General features: G+C 36.9%; 1 long non-coding RNA gene across 1 annotated transcript; it reads right to left on the bottom strand.

Moving 5' to 3' along the window:
* Nucleotides 1–2,980: 2,980 nt before the first annotated feature.
* Nucleotides 2,981–5,853, bottom strand: LOC114321011 (uncharacterized). Its single transcript, XR_003650129.2, has 3 exons — nt 5,626–5,853; nt 4,913–4,957; nt 2,981–3,320 (listed from the first exon to the last, which is right to left on the bottom strand). It is a non-coding gene; the product is annotated as an uncharacterized LOC114321011 (long non-coding RNA).
* Between the last annotated feature and the right edge of the window lie 294 nt (nt 5,854–6,147).

Here is a 6,147-nt window from a genome sequence, read left to right as displayed (position 1 = left end):
TGTAATCTGGGAGAGCATGATCCTTGCTTCTTGATTAAGCTGGTCATGTTGCTACTGCAGATAAGACTTTCTTTGCCTAACAGAGGCAAGTTCTGCCATAAGTTTGGTTTCCTCAAGTTCAAGTGCTGAGTATTGCTCAAGAATGGTTGAAGAGGTTTGGTGGTTGGGTTTGAGTGAAGTAGATATGGTGTGGGCTTGGTTTAAGAAATCTTTTTTGGTTTTAATATCCTTCGAGCAGCTCTGAACCATCTACGAAAGGGCTGGCCATTTTGTGATGATCTTGGCCAATTGCTTTAGTTGAATGGGGTTGAAAGGATTAGCGGAGAGGTTTAGAACAGTAGAAAGACATGCCAAGGTTTCATCAGGTTTGTGGAGAATGATTTCTTCAACTGGGGTGTTAATCAAATTGATGAAGGTGGTTAAGGTTTGTTGAGTTTCAGTATGAAAGAGATGTAGCCTTTAAGGCAATGAAGATATTTGATCTAGATGTTGTTGAAGAATAGAAAGTTCTGCCCAAATATCCTGAGATGGAATGATGGCCTGTCAACAGTAAAAGTTTGGTGATAATATATATTGCAAGTAAGAAAAAGTAAATAGGATGAGGTTGGAAATGGTAGTACTTGTCCTAATAAAGTGCTCGCAAAAGGTTGGCCTTGTTCTGGTGTGGTTGTGGCAGCAGGAGGAGTTGTTTCAAGTACTGATGAAATGGCAGCATCTGGGCCTTCAAGCTCTTTTTCTGGTTCTGGTAAGAAGGAAAAGTCATGAGGACCTTCAAGTTCTTTCTCAGACATTGCAAACTGAGATTGATCAAATGACTCGTCGACTCATTAGGCACTCATGCATAGAGGACACAAAGGCAGAGTTAAAGATACATGGATTGAACCCGGCATCTGCGATCAAGGCTATAATGGAGGATCCTGCACTGGTGTCGGACCCTAACCTTTCAGATTACTCAGACTTGGAGGTTGTTGATTTGAGCGAGGATTAGGAGAGCTGGAGATGTGTATGACATAGTAAGCGTAGTGTTGTAAGATGCCGTCCTGGTACGTAACGACTTAGAAAGTAACAAATTGTCAAATTGTGCTCACCATTTCAACTGTGCATGCGTTAATGTTTTCATAATTTACGCTTTGTTGAAGGTATTTTGTTTGTCAATGTCATTGACCGAAATCAGACAAGGCATTTTGTTGGTACGATGACAAGATAATTTTTTTTTCAATGTCATTGACCGAAATCAGAAGCTATCATTAACCTATGTTTTTCCATGAGCTCATGTTTTATGATTTGTTGAATATGGACAATAAGGTTTACTTGTCAGATGCATTGAATGAAATCACAAGCTGTAATTGCAATAAAAAAGTGTGCACGACCGACCAATGGTCTCATACACTCTTATATCAAAATGGGCAAAAATGTTTTGTTTTTTCAAACACAGCGGTTGTATGAAAGCATATGCTGTGGGGTCAACCTGTGTATTAGCGTTTGGAACAACATCACGCGTGTGTCATTCGTTCAATATTTGCCATGATTTTTTTCGTCCACTTTATTGAATGAAATGACAAGGTACTATTGGCCAAATAAAGTACCACGGGCAAATAGTAAGACACAGATGATATGAACTGCATAGCTTGTATTGGATACAACAAACAGTAAAACTGTTTTCCATATGAACAACATTATGTGAACACAAATCCTGCAAGCAAAATTAAGTGTCTCAACGGCTATTTTACACCACCATGCCTATTAAGTAGTGGTTGTGTGCTTTCATGTGTGGTGGACTGTCCCTAATATTCTGTGAATAGAATTCGAACATAACTCATGTATCCACTGATATGCTTTGATGGAAAGTCAATGGGGTAGGGATTACGACAACAATATGGGCTGCAACTGTAGTGTGTGCGGGAGGCAGCTGTAACATGTGGGCTATGAAGCACGAATACTTGAAAAAGGGAGACGTATCCGTATTAGATATGTATTGGATATCGATACTCCTTGGATACTCACGGATACGTATCGGATACTTCTTAACAGTATTGGATACTTGTTAATTAAATGTTTTTAATGTTGGAATATCAGATACTTAATTTTGAAGTATCAGATACTCGAAGTCACATATTATTTGTAATACTTTGTTTAGTAATTTGGTGAGAGGAATTTAGCGAGAGTTAAAGTAATAGAATTTGTCAAATTGATGTATCCTTATTGGCTCTCTCGCTTCTCTCTCGCTCTGTCAATCTCTTACGTTTCTTCTCTCTTCTCCTGTTCTTTTTATGGTATTGGCATGTAAGGATGATGTTTAATTTGCATTCGCATTTTATTTTGCTTTTAGTTTTGGATGTTTTTGCGAATGGTTGAAGCTCTTAGCTTAATAGGAATCCCTCTATTTATTTATTAATTTGCTTTACGTTTTATTTTCATGCATATTACATTATTAAAATTATAAGAAATAATTTTTTTTAAAACGTATCGCCACCGTACTCCTATCCTAGCTTGTTGGGTTGCAAGCGTTATAACACCCAATGGTTTGGCGATTTCCACTTCTTACAACCAACACATGGTTGTCACAAACAAGTTCACCACTCAATTTCAATATATATTGAGTGGCCAACTGCACATATATGAAGGAATTGGTGCAGTGCAAGAATATTAATATGTATTCAACAATTGGATAATCACATACGAACATAGGAATTGGTAAACTGCAAGTATTTTAAAGTGTATGCAACCAAAATTATACCCCAACTATAGGAAGATTGTGTTATGTGTGACAAGCGACAAATATGTGTGTGGTCCATTTAAGCATTCTCTGCAATAATCTGTGTCATTAAATTGATGACACATATTGAATTAAAATAATTTACTTGGGCATACAATTGCCCAACCTGTCACGCCCCAAACCCGCCCCTAAAAGTTTGGGCATGACCCGTTTGAAAACGAACACTTAACCTGTAGTAAATAACATATGGGGCCTCATCGGAAGCATAAAGTAGGAAAATAACTATACATATAAATTCCATTGAGCTACATCTACATGCCAGGACCTCTTATACATCACATTCATCATGGAAAATAGATAAAGCTCCAAACCATATGTTGTAGCATCGGTGATAAACAACCATATGTACAGACCCAGCCCCATCATTGGGCTTATATAAAAATCATTGAAGTTCTACCTCTTTAACTTTAAATGGGTAATCAAAATTAAGCCAACATTTCAATAGACTTTACAAAAATAAATGGCTTCGTGCAGTGCCTGAACCCACGAAGGTTGACAAAAGAAAACATGTGTCATGACTAGGACTGACCACTTGGTTGGTTACCTACAGAAACAGACATTAGACAGAGTGAGCCAAGCTCAGTGAATAGTAATACATAAATAAAACGATGCTTAAATTGAAACATAACACATAGCAATGCATATAAAGATGTAGAGTTCACATAGTTAGTCTGATTCTGTGCTACGTACATAACGGCCTTAAGTTCAATCTTGCAACATAAACATGGTGGCTATAAGCCCTTGAAACATGGTGGCACGAGGCCCTTGAAACATGTGACATAAAGCCCTTGTAACATATGGCACTAAGGCCCTTGAAACATATGGCATAAAGCCCTTGTAACATATGGCACTAAGGCCTTTGAAACATATGGCATAAAGCCCTTGTAACATATGGCACTAAGGCCCTTGAAAGATTGGCATTAAGCCCTTGGGCATGCATATATGAACCCAAGAGGTGTCTCACACGGACTCTAGCGGTGGCTCACAATGTAGCACTTAGTTCCGTGTAGCACTTTGTTTCATTTCATAACAACTTATACGGATGGCTATAAGCCTCATAACTTTCACAGAATGGCTTTTAGCCTCATAACTTTCACATATGTATGGACTCAAGAGGTGTCTCACATGGACTCTAGCGGTGGCTCACAATGTAGCACTTAGTTCCAAGTAGCACTTTGTTCCATACCAATAATCATTAGGTCTTACAAACCAAACCATACATGTAATGTCATACCCCGGAAATAAATTCATACATATGCATTATGCTTGAATCATAAATAGAAATCAGAATTCATACTTGTTTATACTTGGCACTGTAATAGTGCTAGCAAATCAATAATAAGTATCTTTTTTGTTCGTTCCATAAAGGAATCCCCCAACATTGTGAACTTGTAGCATACTTGAACATGTACATACATAAACTGGTAACATACGTAAACTTGTATCATACTTAACCTTGTAACATACTTAAGCTTGTAACATACTTTAAACTTGTAACATATTTAAACTTGAACATACTTAAACTTGTAACATATTTAAACTTGAACATACTTAAACTTGTAACATATTTAAACTTGTAACTTAATTATTTGAACCACGGTATTATTACCCCCGGGTAAGGGCCGTGTGCTACGGATGTCATGAATACTTTACATTTATGGACAGCTGTTCATTAATTCAAAACGTAACATATCAGAACATAGAGCATTTCTTGTTATATCATGTCATCGTAATACACTTAGCAAAGACAGAACAGTTTACATTCTAACGTGGATTACATAATGATATTAAACCTTTGTTTTCATGTGGTCGATTCTGACCGACCTCGGGTCCATACGTAACACAACAAGATAATCTTGGATTTATACAGATATCATTGTTTAAGAATGAACATAAGCTCCATTTATTCTTTAAGAAGAACGTAACATGCTGATAAATAACAGAGGGTTAATACTTGTTATTGACAGAACAAAAGGGTTCCAAAGTCATACCGACGTACGCAAATCTTTCCATATTCATAGAAATTCATATTGATTTTCACTTGTCATAAATGTTGATAACACTTACAAAGAACAGAGTGTTAGTGACAATAATTATCAACAATAATAAGATATACATTTCTGTACTACTACTCACAGTGATCGGTTCCCAGTGGTAATGGTACAATGTCCTCGTCTCGACCTACAATTACAGTGCACAACACATAATATGAGGTTATACTCGATCCTTTACTTATTCTCTTTGATCGTTCAATCAATTAGTCATGGTGGTACCAAGCTCATTATTCTTTAATATGTTGTAATCCATGTCTTAGAAAACAGGAGAAATCGATAGGAAATGGTTTAGGTGAAGAAATAGTACATGACTAATTGACATAACGTGAACAGTCGTCTTTTTCTGCATTTAGAATTTGGGAGTGAGACTAGCGCCATTGGAAACTAGACTTCCGGGGCTTGATTTTAGGCTCAAGAATCACTCAAAACGGAGTCCGGATGCAAAAGATATACCTATTCAAAGTTTGCTGGACAGAGCTGTCCCCGCACGTGCGGCCCTGGACAGCAGCAGTCCGAAAATGGCTGAAATTGTGGGACTTCTCATTTTCAAAAATCAAACCTTAATTACATGTAAATCAAAGCTCAAAACCCTTTAATACATGACCAATTTCACATTATTATTCTTCATCAAACACCATAATCTCACAATAAACAAATTTAATGATTTTACTTCTTCAATCAAGGAATTCTTAGAAAATCAAGGTTCATGGGTTCAAAGCTCACATCTTCTATATCAATCCATGATTTCAAGTAGTAGATGGATTCTATACAAGGTTAGTAATTAGAGCCACATACCTTACCCAAACCTTTGTTCATCCCTTAGTCTCTTCAATTTTCCCAAGCTTTTGGTTGATCTTTCCTCTCTCTTCTATCTTCTTCAACCATCGTCAAGCTTCCATGGATGTTGAATTCCTTAGGGAGAAGCTTTGCCTCTTCTCTCTCTCCCTCTCTCTCTCTCTCACGGTTCTCCTTCCCCTTTCTCTAGATATTTTATTTTTTGTTTGGTTCAAAATAGATGAGTTCAACAACTCATAAGGCATATATGCATATATAAAAGCTTCCCACAAATAGGAAGGGCCAAACACGCCCTTACGAATCGCACAAAATCACATTTCAATTAAACTTCCCAGATAACTCTAAAAATTATGCTGATCATAAATATGTCCCCTGTTCCGGTATCTGAAGTCTTTAAGGCCTTTAATTTGCAGTATAAAGTTAATCACCCAAACGTCCATTAACGAATCAGACAAATTAGATTTCAAATTAATTTTTCCAAATAATTCCAAAAATTCCCATTAACATATCCAAGTACTCAAT

Source organism: Camellia sinensis, chromosome 8 (genome assembly GCF_055761805.1).
Source record: "Camellia sinensis isolate YWXY chromosome 8, ASM5576180v1, whole genome shotgun sequence".
Lineage (NCBI taxonomy): Eukaryota > Viridiplantae > Streptophyta > Magnoliopsida > Ericales > Theaceae > Camellia > Camellia sinensis.
Note: the sequence above shows the minus strand (reverse complement) of the source record. Positions and strands in the feature narration are given on the sequence as shown.